The sequence below is a fragment of the Stenella coeruleoalba genome, assembly GCF_951394435.1.
Source record: "Stenella coeruleoalba genome assembly, chromosome: 17".
Classification (NCBI taxonomy): domain Eukaryota; kingdom Metazoa; phylum Chordata; class Mammalia; order Artiodactyla; family Delphinidae; genus Stenella; species Stenella coeruleoalba.
This window is the reverse complement of record NC_137163.1, coordinates 43473979-43492554: the sequence shown is the minus strand read 5'-3', so window position 1 is coordinate 43492554 and position 18576 is coordinate 43473979.

Here is an 18576-nt window from a genome sequence, read left to right as displayed (position 1 = left end):
TATGTTGTTACAAATGACAGGATTTACTTCTTTTATGAGGTTTCTTTATCCATTCATCCATCAATGAACGTTTAGGTTCTCTCCATATCTTAGCTATTGTGAATAGTGCTGCTCTCTTTTTTGTTGTTTTCTTAAAGTCCAGTAATATTTCTAGGATATGTGTCAATTTTTATTATTCTGCATTTATTTATTTACTTACTATTAAGAATTTTTATGAACAGTTTTAAGTTCACAGCAAAATTGAGGTGAACGTTCAGAGATTTTGCATATACCCCTGCCCCTACACATGTATAGCCTACTCCATTATCAATAGCCCCACCAGAGCAGTACATTTGTTTCAACTGATGAACCTATATTGACACATCATTATCATCCAAAGTCCATAGTTTACATTACCATTCTCTTTTGATGTACATTCTATGGGTTTGGACAAATATACAATGATATGAATCCATCATTACATTATCTGCATTCATTTTTAAGGACAGCTTGCCCTTTGAAACTATAAGTTTAATTCTTCCTTTAGTTTGGAGGAATTTTTTACAGTTATATTTTTGTGTTAGGCAGGATTCTAAAAATGACCCCCAGTATTCCCCATTCCAATCTTTGGATCCTGTGATTATGATGAGTTATCTCTCCCATGATCATGTTACATTAATGGCACAATTTATCTCATAATAAGGAGTTTATCTAGATGAGTCAAATATAATAACATGAGCCCTTTAAAAAGCAGAGTTTTCTCAGGTTAATAGCAGAAGAAAAAGAGAGATTGGAAGCACAAGAATAATCTGATGTGCTGTTGCTTGCTTTGAAGATAGATGCAGTCACATAATGAGGAAGGCATGCAGCTCTCTAAAAGGTGAGGGTGACCCACAGTTAACAGCCAAGAAACAGGGACATCAGTCCTATAGTTGCCAAAAACCTGAATTTTGCCATCAACCTGAATAAGCTTGGAAGCAGGTTTATTCCCAGGTCATTCAGGTAAGAACTTGGTCAAATTGATTTCAGCTTCGTGAAACCCTAAGCAGAAGAACTCAATACAACCATGCTGTATTTCTATTCTGCAGAAGCTATGAGATAATAAATGAGTGTTGTTTTGAGCTATTAAATTTGTGGAATTTGTTATGCAGCAATAGAAAATGAAGACAATTTTAAAGTATTTCTCCTATGTTTTATTCTCTTTTTCAAAACCACCTATTACACTTGGGTTGAATTTTCTTTGTGCCCAGTATATATCTTTCTCTCTATTTTTAATCCTTTGTTCATTACTACTTCATCTCAATCCTGTCCTTATACCTTACATTTTCAATAGTGGCAAGTCTCCCTTGTGCTACTTACAAAATTGTCTTTATATTGAGAATGGTATTTTTTTTCTTTTCTTTCATTCCTGAATTATAACTGCTTCTGTTTATCTCCTCTGGTTGTCATCATGTCTCCCCTACACTCCTAAATATCTACTCTGGATTCATACTTGCAAAATATATTTGTTTTATAAGTCATAGCAATATGTTTGGTCTCTTTTTTTATACAATTTTTAGTAACATTTTTCTAGTGAATGTTCTTCATCTGTCATTTATTTTCCTTATTCCTTTCTTCCATCTTACTTATAGTGTTTTTGTATTGATCCTGTGCTATTATCTTGTTTATATCATTTTTGAATGATAATATTTCTCCCTGGATCATCAATCTGGGAGAGATCTATGTAGAGGGAGAGACCAGGTCAGAATTCCAGGCCAGCAGAAATTCTCCCTGGTATACCTTGAGGTTTCTTTAAATAAAAAGTTGTGCATGTGAGTGAACTGTTTTAGTATTTACATTTCTCTCACAACAGGTTGTCATCATAAGGCTGACATCACTCAAAGATATCCTCTTGCGCTCTGCAAAAATGGCACATCTATTGGTTTCCTCACCATCACCACTGCATCATCCTCATTTCCTTATTCCATCATCCCACCCAAATAGGACGGAAGTTCTGACCACTGGCCCATATACCCTGTTTTTAATTGTTTGAAATAGGAAATTATTTCATTTTTCTCTCAGATTGTGCTTCTTACTTTGTAGAGCTGTTCTCAACTAATTTTTCTGAGATCTACACCTTTCAGCATGCTTTCTAGGTATTCTTCTAAGCCCTCTTCAATCTTAACTCTATTAAGCATATATTGTGGCTTGAGCCAAACTTATAAATGGAGAACTTGTGAGCAGGAAGAAACGTTGACCAGCTTAGACAAATTTCAGACTATTAGAGTTTCATTGGGTTTGTTTGCTTATTTGTTTTTTAAATTCTTTTAGGGAGAAGATGCCTAAAGAAAACAGTATTTTTAAGAAGCTAAAACAGTAATGGATAAGGTATATATGTGAGTGCATATACCTATAGGGTGAAGGGGAAAAAAAGAATGATTAGGCTGTCTACTTGACTGGTAGAAAGTTTTCTAGAAGACAAACAACCTGGCCACATATGCTTTTCACTACATTACTCACTATGATGTACAAAAGCATAAACATCAACATTTTCCAAATACATAATGTGAAGTAGCCATTATTGGATACGTGAAAATAATTCTATCATAAAGGATAACAGAATATGAATGAGGATATGAAAAGCAGTTCAAAAATGTATATAAAACCATCAGAATAATCATTCAAAAGTATTATATTATAGACAGAATTTGTTGGTAAAAATTGTAGGTGTTATCCAAAATATTCTTATGACCCTTAGAATAATTAGTCTTGAATGTTAAATTTCAGATAAATCAATATGAAAGTGGTGGTGGCACTGCTTTCCTAATTATTGGAATCACAAATAGACTTCAAAATATCATTTTAGTCAACAATTCTCACCCAATCAAACATTTGTTATAACAAAGAACCAAATAACTGGTTTCTTTCCCTTCCCTGCATAAAAGTAAATGAATCAATGGAGAGGAATGGTAAAGAAACATGCAGACTCTAAATAACCCCAAACTGACTGTCAAATGTGTTGTGTCACTTGGCTACAGGGAAAATCTTGAACTAAATTGGTCAAAAGTAGAGTTGTTATTAAAAACCTAAAGGTTCTGTTTGTCTTCACTATTCATCAAATAAGACCTTCCTTTGGGAGCTTTAGAACAAACTGCTTTAAAACCTCGATTACCTGTATTATTTACACAAAAACATCTCCACAGTTTCCTCCAGTACTCACACTGATCCACTCACCAACAGCATGGAAGCTACTTGGAAAGTCATTTTTTTTCTTTTTATTCTTTTTCATCTTGTGATTTTTTAAAAAAGAGTTTAACTATTCACTGTAGGCTATCCAGATGTTCTTCAGACTATCTATAAACTCATTTTAGAACTATGTCTTAAAATCTTCTTTTTGCTTTCATTTGTTTCTCTAACCAAACAATCTTCTCTTTTCTATGTTACTTTTTGTCTTGAATGAATATATCAGTAATAATCTCATTCTTAGTTGCATGAGCAGAAGAACTTATTAAATAATTCTTTGTGAAATTTCCAGTGGCTTCCCTCAGGCTTAGAAATAGTATTCTCCCTGACACATCTGCTACAGTATGCTTTAATCACTTTTTTTTTTCACACCATGAGTGCAATGTCATGTATCTCATTAAGTCAGAAGGTAGTAAAAACTAGAGTAGTGTGATGATCTAGTTGAACAGGGTAAAGAAAATTTGGGAGCAAAAAGTGAAGGGCAGAGAGTAAGCATGTTTGTTTCAAATATGCAAATAAAGATTAACCCACTCCCTGTCCCTTAGGAAGAAGTCCCTTTTAGATTATTTTAAAATTAGAATCAAATGAGCCAGGAGAGCATAAACTCAAGCCTGTATGAAAAGACACAGAAAGTTCTAGAATAAGCCCATCTCTTGTTTAATAAAGTGGCTCGCTGACTTCACTTCTCTCTTTGCAGAAGCACTTTTGGAATCAACAACAACAGAGTAACTATAATAGAGAGACCAGAAATGCTCCAATGGAGTTCTCTCCCTAAATAGGTCAGAGGTTAAACAAGATGATCTCTCCAAAGAGGCCTCTTTGGATTTTTGCCCTCCCAGAAGATTAATTACTTTCCAGAAGTATATAATTATTTAATCTCTAAGGCAGATGTAGTACAGATCAAGAAATCAAGGAGGTGACTTTGTCAAATAAATTTTCTCTTTATCAGCCACTTGTAGCAAGAGTATGTTAAGAGAATTTGAAGTGAGAATCACAATAGTGAGATTATTAACTACTTAAAAGGTGGATGGAACTAAAACCATACTAAAGTAGCAAAACTACTTAACAACATTGCCTTAGTGCAACCAAGTTTCTGCAAGTGTCATCAGTTTATGTATTTTATGTAATTCATTATTATATAATGAACTCTGATACAGAACCAAATCAGATCTCACTGGCATTTGTCACTAAGTACTCCTGTCAGATCTTTGATTTCCTAGGAAGATGCCAACTACCCCAATAAGAGACCCCAGAGTATCATATATGCTTATTCATCAATAAGTTTTTCCTTCCAGGTGTTGTTGCTATTTCAACAGGCATTCCAACAGCTGTTTCTAGGTTGACTCTCTTTGGGGTCATTTTCCCATTAGAGGTATTTGGAGTCTGGATAGTACCAAAGTCCTCTGTGGAGAAGAAGGGCACAGTGGACCTCCACTGGGTGCCACCATGTTCCCAGTCCTTTACAGGGCATTCTGTCTGTCCCTCCCAGGTAGAGTGCCGGATTAAAAAAAAAAAAGTCAACATTCTCCAGATTATAACAAGTCCTAGAGTCTACACAATATGAGTCACAAGGTTATATATGCTACCATTAACATATCAATAAATAAATAAACAAAACAAAACAAATGTGACAGATTCTCAAGAGAAAAGACAACCAACAGATACCAACCCTGAGATGACCTGGATGCTGGAGCTGTAATACAAGGATTTTATAGTAGCTATTACAACTATGCTCATTGAAGTAATAGAAAACACACTTGAATTTAATGAAGATAGAAACTCAGCTGAGACATGGAGACTATAAAAAAGGGATAAGTGCAGGTTTTAGGACAAAAAATACAATATCTGAAAATTTTAAAAAGTCTCACTGTGTGGACTTAATAACAGAATTAAAATGTCAGAAGGAATAGTGAGTGAAATTGAAGCCAGGTGAATAGAAATTATCCAATCTGTAAAACAGAGAAAAAATACTGAATAAATGGACAGAGCCTAAATAATGTGAGGCACAATATCAAATGTCTAATATGAATGTAATTAGAGTTTCATGTGAAAAAGAGAAAAACTAAGTCAGGAAAAGTATTTGAAAAATAATGGCTGAAATTATCCCAGATTTACTAAAAGACATAAATTTACAGACTCAAAACATTCAACAAACCCCAAACAAATGAGATCAAAGAAAATCACACCTCAACACATCATAAACAAACTGAGAGAAAATAAAAATACAGAAAAAATTAAGCAACTAGAGAGAAATTATAAGGTACTTACAGGGAAACAACAATTCTAATGACCCTGGATTTCTCATTAAAAACCACAGAGGCTATAAGGTAGAACATCTTCAAAGTGAAGAAATAAAGGAAATGTCAAACCGTATTTCTATAGCCAGTGAAATTATCTTTCAAAAATAAAAATAAAGATATTTTCAGATAAAGAAAAATTAAAGACAAATTTCCTATGAATTGATCTACAAAAGATGCTAAAAGAAGTTCTTCAAGATGAATAAAACTGATACTAGAGGAAAATTATATCTTTGGGAATGGAGGATGAGCAATAGAAATGGTAAGTATTGGGGTGCTGTGAGTTGAATTATTGTGTGCCCCCCCAATAGTAAAGTCCTAACCGCTGTGAATGTTGGAACTTGCGTCTTTACAAATGTAAGTTAAGATGGGGTCATAATGGTGTGGAGGGAGTGCTTAATCTAATATTGCTGGTGTCCTTATAAGACAAGAAAGGCAAAGAGATCAAGGTGGCAGAGTAAGAGGACGTGGAGTTCACCTCCGCCCATGAACACATCAAAAATACATCTACATGTGGAACAATTCCCACAGAAAACTAACTGAAAGCTGGTAGAAAGACTCTTAAACAACTGAGGCTATTAAAAAAAATATACACATAATCAGGTAGGATGGGAAGAAAAGCATTGGGTCAGGACCTGTACCCCTGAGAGGGGACTAAGCAGAAAAAGATCACACTGGTGTACACTTGCACTAGAGAGTAAGTGGGTTGAGCTACATACTGGGCATCCCAGTTCTGGGTCCTATGCATAGGAAATAAGCCCCCTTGGCTGCTTGGAAACCCACTGGGACAGATAGAAAGACTGAAGAAGACTAGATTCCACTTGTGAGGAGCACATAGGTGCTGCCTTGCCTCCAGGCAGGCAGAAAGTGATCTGCCCTAGTAGCTGCTGCCTCACCACATTCTCCATTCCAAGCTGAGTGAACATCACTCTATGCCAGGACTTGGCACTGCATCTAGGGTAGAGATAACCTGGCAAAATACTTTATCTAGGGATGCAGAGGTGACCAGAAGCCTGAGACATAGTCCCAGTGGGGTGACAGAAGCCACTGTCAGCACTTACTCAAGCAAAGCCCCAGAATTAGCTCACACTTCTGACTGTAGCACATCTGCCAGAATTCCTGCGACTGCCTTGCTGTAAGCCTCAGCCCAAGCTGAGGCAATGCACTATCCCCACCCACTGCACACCACAGCCTAGCACTAGAGCTGGGGCAGCCATGACAGGGGAAAAGATGCAACCATGTACTGCATCTCAGCAGAGCTGCAGATGCATACACAGGTAGTCATCAGACTTAGTAAGTTCACAGGCTGCACTTTCTTCAGCACTCCCCTCCTTTGGGACAGAGGCCCCAGTGCAGGGAGAAGGAAAAACACATACTTAAAGGAAACAGAGCCAACTTCAGCTCAACCACCAGGGCTTCTGCTACAGCAACTTGGGAGCAGACCCCACCCCTGACAAGGTGGGGATGACCACTGAGCAGAGAAGTCCTGCCGCACACACTGTGTAGGCTCTAGCTCCTCCATCACCAGCCACAACCCCTACTGAAGTAATAGTGATCAGCACACCCTGAGGAAAGATGTGACTGGTGTCTACATCAAATCCTGCCCTCTTACCAAAGGCATTGGGCAAATGCAGTATACACAGGGGACACTCACACATAAGAAGCCCCCTTCAAGACCACAGTCATTTTCACCTAAATTCATTGAGACAGAGAAAGTTAAATAAAATGAAAAGGCAGAGGAAGTACTCTCAATTGAAATAGTAAGAGAACACGAATGAAAATAAATTAATAATGAAACATAAATAAGCAATCTACGTGACAAAGAATTCAAACATTGGTAATAAAAATGAACTGAATTAGGGAAGAGAACTGATTTAAGAGAGCTCATTTTAACAAGGAACTCAAAACTACAATGAAGACCCAATCAAAAATAGATAATTCAATAGCTGAGATAAAAAGCATCCTAGAAGCAATGAATAGCAGACTAAATGACAAAGAATGCATAAATGATCAGGAAGACAGAATAATGAAAATCACCCAATCAGAACAGCAAACAGAAAGTCAGATTTAAAAAAAAAAAAGAGTGCAACATACAAGATCTATCGGATAACATTAAACATGGCAGCAGTCACATTATAGTGGTTCCAGAAGGAGAATAGACAGAGAGAAGGGTATCAAAATATATGTGAAGAAATTATGGCTGAGAACTTCCCAAAACTAAAGAAGGAAACAGATATCCAGGTTCAGTAAGCATGGAGGGTCCCAAACAAGATGAAGCATAACAGACTCACACTAAGACATATCATAATTAAAATAGCAAAATTTAAAGATATAGACATAACTCTAAAGGCAGAAAGAGAAAAACAAGGAGTCATATATATACAAGGGAATCCCCCTAAGGCTATCAGCTAATTTATCTGCAGAAACATTGCAGGCTAGAGGAAGTGACATGATATATTCAAGGTGCTGAAAGGGAAAAACCTGCAATCTATGATACTCCATCCAGCAGGTTTATCATTTAGAATGGAAGGAGAGATAAAGAACTTCTCAGAAAAGCAAAAACTGAAAGAAATCAATAATACTAAACCATCCAAAAGGAAATTTTGGGGCTTCCCTGGTGGCACAGTGGTTGAGAGTCTGCCTGCTGATTCAGGGGACACGGGTTCTTGCCCTGGTCTGGGAAGATCCCACATGCCACGGAGCAGCTGGGCCCGTGAGCCATGGCCGCTGAGCCTGTGCATCCAGAGCCTGTGCTCCACAATGGGAGAGGCCACAACAGTGAGAGGCCCATGTACCGCAAAAAAAAAATAAAGGAAATTTTGAAGGATCTTTTCTAAATGGAAAGGAGTAAGAACATATAGGAAAGGGAAAGTCCCAACAGGAAAGGCAAATATATAGCAAGGATTAAAGATCACATAAATAAGCCAGTACATAGACTAATAGACAAAAAATTGTAAAAGCAACTATAACTACAATAAACAGCAAAGGAATATACATGAAGATGTAAAATATATCAAAATTACAAAAATGTGGAAGAGTAGGGTAAAACATGTAGCTTTTAGAATGTATTTGAACTTAAATGACTATCAGTTTAAATTAAATAGATAAAACTATGGATCAGCATATATGAACCCAATGTAACCACAAATCAAGAATGTAGAATAGATATACAAAAGCCAAAAAGAAAGGAACTCAAACATACTAGAAAAGAAAATCATCAAATCACAACAATAGAAACAAAAACAAGAAATGAACAGAAAAGAACTACAAAAAAAAGCTGGAAAACAAGGAATAAAATGGCAATAAGTACATATCTATCAATAATTACTCTAAATATCAATGGACTAAGTGCCTCAATCAAAAGACATAAGGTGGCTAATTAGATTAAAAAGAAAGACCCTTCAATTTCTGCCTACAGGAGCCTCACTTCAGGATAAAAGACACACACAGACTAAAGGTGAAAGGATGGAAAAAGATATTTCATGTCAGTGGAAATGACAAGAAAGGGGGCAACAATACTCGTATCAAACAAAATAGATTTTAAAATAAAGGCTATTACAAGAGACAAAGGAGCATTATACAATGATAAAGGGATCTATATAAGAAGAGGATATTAGACTCACTAACATATATGCACCCAATACAGAATCACCTAAATATATAAAGCAAATAGTAGCAGATATAAAAACAGGAAATTGACAATAATACAATAGTAGTAGGAGACTTTAACATCCAACTGACATCAGTGGACAGATCATCCAGGCAGAAAAATAAAAAAAGGAAAGAGCGGACTTAAATGACACAATAGACCAGCTGGACTTACTTGATATCTGCAGGACATTTCATCCAAAAACATCAAAATACACATTCTTTTCAAGTGCACATGAAATGTTGTTGAGGAATAAGTCACAATCCTAAGTGACAAAACAAGCCTCAACAAATTTAAGAAGTTAGAAATTATAAAGTGTTGTCTCCGACCCCAAGAGTATGAAAATAGAAATCAACTACAGAAAGAAAAACAAGAAAAGAACCAAGACAAGGAGAGTAAACTACATACTGCTAAAACACCAATGGGTCAATGATGAAATCAAAGAAAAAAATCATAAAATACCTTGAAACAAATGAAAATGGAAACAAATTGATCCAAAATTTATGGGACACAGAAAAAGTAGTTTTAAGAGGGACGTTCACAGTGATACAGGCCTTCCTCAAGAAACAAAAATATCTAAAATAAACAACATAACCTACCACCTAAAATTAGAAAAAGAATAACAAACAAAGCCCAAAGTCAGGAGAAGGAAGAAAATAATAAAGATCAGAGAGGAAATAAATAAAATAGAGAAAAAAGATAGAAAAGATCAATAAAACCAAGAGCTGGCTTTTTGAAAAGATAAACAAAATTGATAAACCTTTAGCCAAGGTCACCAAGAAGAAAAAAGAAAGGACCCAAATCAACAAAGTAAGAAAGGAAATAGGAGGACGAGCAGTACGAGCACCCAAGATGGCATAGTAGAAAGACCCTGAGCTCACCTCCTCTCATGAACACACCAAAATCACAACTATCAGCAGAACAACTATTAATGAAAAAGACTGGATCATACCAGATAAGATCCTCTACAACTAAAGACATAAAGAAGGAACCACAATGAGATAGGTAGGAGGGGCAGACTCACAATATAATCAAATCCCATACCCCTCGGTGGGCAACCCACAACCTGGAAAATAACTATATTTCAGAGGTTCTCCCACAGGAGTGAGGGTTCTAAGCCTCACATTGGGCTCCCCAGCCCAGGGGTCCTGCACTGGGAAGACAATCCCCAAGAGCATTTGGCTTGGGAGACTAGCAGGGCTTCATTTCAGAAGCCCCATAGGACTGGGAAAACAGAGGCTTCACTCTTAAGAGGTGCAGACAAAATCTCACATGCACCAGGACCCAGAGCAATAGAAGTAATTAGATAGGAGCCTGGGCCAGACATAACTGCTCATCTTTGAGCATCTCTGGAGAGGTAAGGGGAGGAAACAACTCACCCTAGAGACATAGACACTGGTGGCAGCCATATTTGAGAACATATTACATTGTGAACACTGCTGCTGGCAGCTGCCATCTTGACCCATTCTTGCCAAGTCCTGGCTTCACCCAATAGCCTCAGACCAAACAGTTAACTGGGCAGTCCACTCGTCAGCAGAAAGACTGCCTAAAGACTTACTGAGCCCATCTAGATATGCCTGTAGATGCAGCTCTGCCCACCAGAAAGCCAAGACCCAGCCCCACTTACCAGTGGACAGGCACCAGCCCCTCCCTCTAGGAAGCCTGCACTAGCCTCTAGACCAGCCTCATTCACCAGGGAGCAGACACTGGACACAAGAAAACTACAGTCCCACAGTGTACAGACCTAGCCTGCTCACAGCAGGCAAGACCCTATCCTAGAACCAACAGGGCCCTGGCCCTGTCCAACAGCATGCCAACATAAGCTTCAGGACATCCTGGACCCCATACACAACTGCGTCAGGAACTGGCCCCCCTCAACCAGCTATCTGACACAAGCTCTGGGATCCCTTGGCCCTACAGCCAGACTCCACAAACTGGCTCTCTTTGCCAGTAGTCCAGCACTAACCCCAGGATCTGACTTGATTGTCAGTTGGTGGACAACAGCTCCAGAGACTTCAGGACCTTGACTCCACCCACCAGTGAGCCAGCACTAACCCCAGGGCCCCATAGTGTTCTGCAGCCAGCCACCTCATGACCTGGCCCTGCTAAACAGCATCCAGCAGCATCCACACAAGGCAAGGCCTGGCACTCAACTGGGCTAGGAGCCAACCAATCCTACCAGACTGTGCACATAGCCCACCACAAGAGAAGGACACTCACAGCCCTTTAAGAGATAATCCCCAGAGCAAATAGCTTGTGTGACTAGAGGTGAATGCACTGCTAGGAAACATAGAACATCTACAGAAGGCCACTTCTCTGAGGTTGAGAAACATAACCAACCTACCACATATGTAAAATTACAAATATCAACTTAAGACAAAATGAGGTAGCAGAAGAACATGTTCCAGATAAAGGAATAAGATCAAACCCCAGAAGAAGAAATAAGTGAAATGGAGATAGGCAATCTATCTGAGAAAGAGTTTAGAGTAATGATTGCAAAGATGATCAAAGGACTTGGGAGAAGAATGGATACACAGAGCGAGAAGTTAGAAGTTTTTAACAAAGAATTAGAAAATATAATAACCAAACAGATGAAAAATACAATAACTGAAATGAAAAATACACTAGAAGGAATCAATAGGAGATAAAATGATACAAAGGAGTGGATCAGGAAGACAGAATAATGGTAATCATTACCACTGGACAGAAAAAAAGGAATGAAAAGACATTAGGATAATTTATGAGTCCTCTGTGACAACATGAAGTACAGTAATATTCACATTATAGGGGTCCCTGAAGAAAAAGAGATAGAGAAAGGGACTGAGAATTCTTTCCAAATCTGGGAAATGAAACAGTCACTCAAGTCTAGGAAGTTCAGAGTCCCATACAGTTAGAACCCTAAGAGAACCACACCAAGACACAGTGTAATTAAAATTACAAAAACTAAAGATAAGGAGAAAATATCAAAAGCAGTAAGGGAAAATAAATAAATAATATACAAGGCTATCCACTGAATTTTCAGCAGAAATTCTGCAGTCCAAAAGGGAGTGACACAATATACTTAAAGTGATTAAAGGGAAAAATCTATGAACAAGAATATGCTACCCAGCAAGACTTTTGTTCAGATTTGATGGAGAAATTAAGAGTTTTATAGACAAGCAAAAGATGAAAGAGTTCAGTACCATTGAACCAGCTTTACGACAAATGTTAAAGGAACTTCTCTAGGTAAAAAAAAAAAGAAAGGGCCACAACTAGAAAAAAGAAAATTATGAAATGAAAAAGCTCACAAGTAAAGGCAAATATATAGCAATGGTAGTAAATCATCAACTCACAAAGCTAGTAGGGAAGTTAAAAGACAAAAGTAGTAAAATTATCTATATACACAATAAGAAGTTAAGAGATACACAAGACAATTAGGTATAAAATATAATATCAAAAAGAATAATTGTGAGGGGATGAGAGTATAAATATATGGTTTTTGAAATGCATTTGAAATTAAGAAAGCAACAACTTAAAATAATCACATATATAAAACATACTGGTCTACAAAATTCTCATGGTGACCAAAAACAAAAATCTATAATAGATATACACACAAAAAAGGAAAAGGAATCCAAACATAACACTAAAAATAGTCATAAAATCACAAGAGAAGAGAAGAAAAGAAGAAGAAAGGGGGGAAAAAGACCTACAAAAACAAATCCAAAACAATTAACAAAATGGCAATAAGAACATACATATTGATAATTACCTTCAATGTAAACAAACAAAACACTCCAACCAAAAGAAATAGAGTGACTGAATGAATACTAAATCAAGACTTGTATATATGTTGCCTACAAGAGACCCACTTCAGATCTAGAGACACATACAAACTGAAAGGGGTAGAAGAAGGTATTCCATGCAAAAGGAAACCAAAAGAAAGCTAGAGTAGCAATACTTATATCAGACAAAATATACTTTAAAATAAAGACTGTTAGAAGAGACAAAGAAGGACATTACATAATGATCAAGAAATCAGTCCAAGAAGAAGATATACAAATTGTGTATATATATAGAAGCACATCAATATATAAGGCAAATATTAACAGACATAAAAGGAGAACTCGACAGTAACACAATAATAGTAGAGGACTTTAACACCCCACTTACATGCAAGGACAAATCATCCAGAGAGAAAATCAATAAGGAAACACAGGCCTTAAATAACACATTAGACCAAATGGACTTAACGGATATAGAGAGAGCATTGCATCTGAAAGTAGTAGAATACACATTTCTTTAAAGTGCCTATGGAACATTCTCTAGGATAGATCACATACTAGGCCACAAAAGAAGTCTTGGTAAATTTATGAAAATTGAAATCATATCAAGCACCTTTTCTGACCACAACACAATGAAACTAGAAATAAACCACCAGAAAAAAAACTGCAGAAAACACAAACACATGGAGACTAAACAATATGCTACTAAATAACCAATGGATCACTGAAGAAAGCAAAGAGGAAATCAAAAAATACCTAGAGACAAATGAAAACCAAAACAGGATGATCCAAAACCTATGGGACGTGGCAAAAGCGTTTTAAAAGAGAAGTTTAGGGCTTCCCTTGTGGCTCAGTGGTTGAGAGTCTGCCTGCTGATGCAGGGGACACGGGTTCATGCCCCAGTCTGGGAAGATCCCACATGCCATGGAGCGGTTGGGCCCATGAGCCATGGCTGCTGAGCCTGCACGTCCAGAGCCTGTGCTCCACAGTGGGAGAGGCCACAGCAGTGAGAGTCCCACATATCACAAAATAATAAATAAATAAAAAATAAATAAAAGGGAAGTTTACAGTGAAAAAAAGCCTACCTCAGGAAAGAAGAAAAATCTCAAATAAAAAACCCCTAAACTTACACCTAAAGCAACTAGAGAAAGAAGAACAAACAAAACCCAAAGTTAGTAGAAGGAAAGAAATCATAAAGATTAGAGCAGAAATAAATAAAATAGGACTAAAAAAAGAAAAAGTCCAATGAAACTAAAACTCGGTTCTTTGAAAAGAAAAACAAAATTGACAACCCTTTAGCCAGACTTATCAAGTAAAAAGGGAGAGGGCCCAAATCAATAAAATCAGAAATGAAAAAGGAGAAGTTACAACTGGCACAACAGAAATACAAAGGATCATAAGAGACCACTATGAACAATTATATACCAATAAAACAGACAACCAAGAAGAAATGGACAAATTCTTAAAAAGGTACAAGCTCCCAAGACTGAACCAGGAAGAAATAGAAAACATGAACTGACGAATTACCAGTAACAAAATTGAATCAGTAATTTTGCAATTCCCAGCAAACAAAAGTCCAGGACAAGATGGCTTCACAGGTGAATTCTACAAAACATTTAGAGAAGAGTTGACACCTAACCTTCTCAAAATATTTCAAAAAATTGCAGAGGAAGGAATATTTCCAAACACATTTTATGAGGCCACCAACACCCTGATACCAAGAACAAAGATATCACAAAAAAAGAAAATTACAGGGCAATATCACTGATGAACAATGATGCAAAGATCCTCAGCAAAATATTAGCAAACCAAACCCAACAATGCATTAAAAGGATTATATGCCATGATCAAATGGGATTTATTTATAACAGGGATTTAAGAATGCTTCAAATAGCCACAAATCAGTCAATGTGATACATTGCATTAACAAATCAAAGAATAAAAACCATATGATCATCTCAATAGAAGCAGAGAAAGCTTTTGATAAAATTCAACATCCATTTATCATTTATGATAAAACTCTCCAGAAAGCAGGTATAGAGGGAACATACCTAAATATAATAAAGGCCATATATGAAAAACTCATAGCTAATATCATACTCAATTGTGAACAGCTGAAAGTGTCTTCACTAAGATCAGGAATAAGCCAAGGATGTACATTTTCACCTCTTTTATTTAACATAGTTTTGGAAGTCCTTGCCAGAGCAATCAGAGAAGAAAAATAAATAAAAGAATGTCAAATTGGAAACAGAGAAGTAAAACTGTCACTGTTGGGAGATGACATGATACTCAACATCAAATATCCTAAAAATGTTACCAAAAAACTAGTAGAGGTCACTGATGAATTTGGTAAAGTTGCAGGATACAAAATTAATATTCAGAAATCTTTTGCATTTCTATACACAAACAATGAAATATCAGAAAGAGAAATTAAGGAAACCACCCCCTTTACCATTGCATTAAAAAGAATAAAATACATAGGAATAAATCTATCTAAGGAGGCAAAAGACCTGTACTCTGAAAACTATGAGACACTAATGAAAGAAATTGAAGATGAGACAAACAGATAGAAAGATATACCATGTTCTTGGATTGGGAGAATCAATATTGTTAAAATGACCATACTACCCAAGACAATCTACAGATTCAATGCAATCCCTAACAAAATGCCAATGGCATTTTTCACAGAACTAGAACAAATAATTTTAAAATTTGTATGGAAACACAAAAGACCCTAAATAGCCAAAACATTCTTGAGAAAGAAGAACAGAGCTGGAGGAATTACACTCCCAGACTTAAGACTATACTACAAAGCTACAGTAATCAAAACAATATAGTAATGGTACAAAAACAGGCACATAGATCAATGGAAGAGGATAGACAGCTCACTCACTTATGGTCAATTAATTTATGTCAAAGAGGCAACAATATACAATGGTTATAAGACAGTCCCTTTCACAAGTGATGCTGGGAAATCTGGACAGCAACATGTAAAAGAGGGAAATTAGAATTTCTCTAACATCATACACAAAAATAAACTCAAATGGTTAAAGACCTAAATGTAAGACTGGCTACTATGAAACTACTAGGGAAAAACATAGGAAAACACCCTTTGACCTAAATTGCAGCAATAAGTTTTTTGGATCCATCTCTTAAACTAAAGGAAATAAAAGCAAAAACAAACAAATGGGACCTAATTATACTTAAAAGGTTTGCACAGCAAAGGAAACCATAAACCAAATGAAAAGGCAACCTATTGAATGGGAGAAGATATTTGAAAATGATATGATCAATAAGGGGTTAATATCCAACATATATGAACAGCTCATATAACTCAACACAAAAAAACCCCAAACAATCCAATTAAAAAATGGGCATAAATAAACTATACTCCAATAAAAAATTTTAAAAAGCAATTTTAAAAAATGGCAGAACTAAATAGACATTTTCCAGAGGAGATGCAGATGATCAACAGGCACAAGAAAAGATGCTCAACATTGCTAATTGTCAGGGAAATGCAAATCAAAACCACAATGATATATCACCTGACACCTGTCAGAATGGCTGTCATCAAAAAGAACACAAATAGCAAATGTTGGTGAGGATGTAGAGAAAAGTGAACACTTGTACACTGTTGGTGGGAACGTAAATTGGTGCAGCCACTGTGGAAAACAGTATGGACGTTTCTCAAAAAACTAAAAATAGAACTACCATATGACTGGCAATTTCAATCCTGGGTACATATCTGAAAAAAACAGAAAAACTAATTGTAAAAGATATATGCACCCCAATGTTCATAGCAGCATTATTTATAATTGCTAAGAAATGGAAGCAAACTCAGTGTCCATCAACAGATGAATGGATAAAGACTATATATATATATATATATATATACACATATATATATATATATATATATATACACACACACACACATACATACAATAGAATACTGATCATCCATAAAAAAGAATGACATTTTGCCATTTGCAGCAATGTGCTATTAAGTAGCAGACACGGGAGTCAAACCAATGGAGTTCAGCTTCAAAGTCTATATCTTAATTGCCTTACCTAGTCACTGTTGGTTCAGCTATTAAAAAAGATGAGTATCATGGAATTCTAAAAATTCTCTGAAGAAAATACTAGGCCTGAAGCAAATGTTGAAAGTATTACACTTATTTAGCATCTTTAGTTGAATTCATTCAGGTGTAATATAAAGGGAATTGAAATAATTTCTATCCGGAAAATATCAATATATATATAACAAGATCTATTCTTTGATTCTTAGGAAACCATAATTAGAGAATCATTACATTGCCATAAGGTTTCTTGTGCTTTATTATAAGGTAAGTATTCTTGAGAGTAACAAAACATTGATCTTAAACTTTGTGTTTTGTTACAATTCTATAAAATCCTCTCCTGAGTTTGGGGTTTGATTAAGAATGTGAAGAACTGTAGACAGTTTTGATACAGCAGGCAATTGAAGTGGGTTAGGAAAGAGTGAGAATACCATTGGGTAGGAAAATGGAAGAAAAAAATAAGTTGGGGATTTCCAGAAGTCTTTTCCTATTCAACAATTTATCCTAGACAGAACCAACTTTGAAGAAGTTTTTTTTAAATTTAAACATGGAAAATGAACTTTTTGTCATAAATATTGCAAATTCAATGCTTGATTAAAAGCAGTGGAAGCTAGATTACAGCTAGGATTACCAGGAGTTGCTAAGGATGCTTGAAATGATGACTACAGTAGGTATACAATTTGTTTCTGAACACTATCTGCTCTCTACATCCTGCCTTTAACCTATGAGCTATCTTTCGTAAATCTCAGAAAAGTGTGCAATATGCACGCAGTATTCATATGGCAGTCATGCTTCAGCCAGTCACAGTTTTGCCAAGCTAATATTTTCTTGAATATTCAAAGATCTTCCCAGGCATTAAGTCACTATTCTCCACAATAACAATGGGTGGGCTAACCTATTGTACAGATGGAAAGATGGAGACTCAGGCTCTGATCTAAATGTTCCTGGCCAGAAACACGATGGGAAATCTTCCTGAAAATAAATGTAACTTTAAAAATTAACTGAAAAAGTAGTTTCAGATAGTTGAAAAGAGTTTAGTATATTTAAGAAGCTACCTATAGCTCAGCTCCGCATCTTAACATTTTCCACTTGTTATAATAGAAAACCTGAAAAAAAAAAAACAGGTATAAGAAAATAATTAGAATCAAGAGCCAAAAGTGAAAAGGAAAAAAGAAAATAGAGATTTAAACCTTCCTAGAATCCTGTGGGACAATCAGGTTAAAAAAAAAAAAACATATAAGAGAAAATCTTAAAGTGTATATGTCAATAGTTTTAGTACATTAAAAGAATAATAAGCTGTACTGTTTAAAGAGATGTTATCCAAGCAAGTCAGGAAGAGTATTGTTTCTGGCACAACAAATGGCTTATGCAAACCTCAGGGAAAAACTGGAGTGTATGAAGTATAGAATGTTCTTTAAATAGCCAGTTTATTAAAAATTGAGTAAAGCAAGCCTTTCAACACTACCCCTAAAATACATAGGAAAATAAGAAAGATGTATTTTTTTCCCAAATGACTTAGAGTTTGGAGGAAGAGTATTTAAATTTAAGTCGGTTCCATTCAACATGCATTTGAGCAACCCAATATA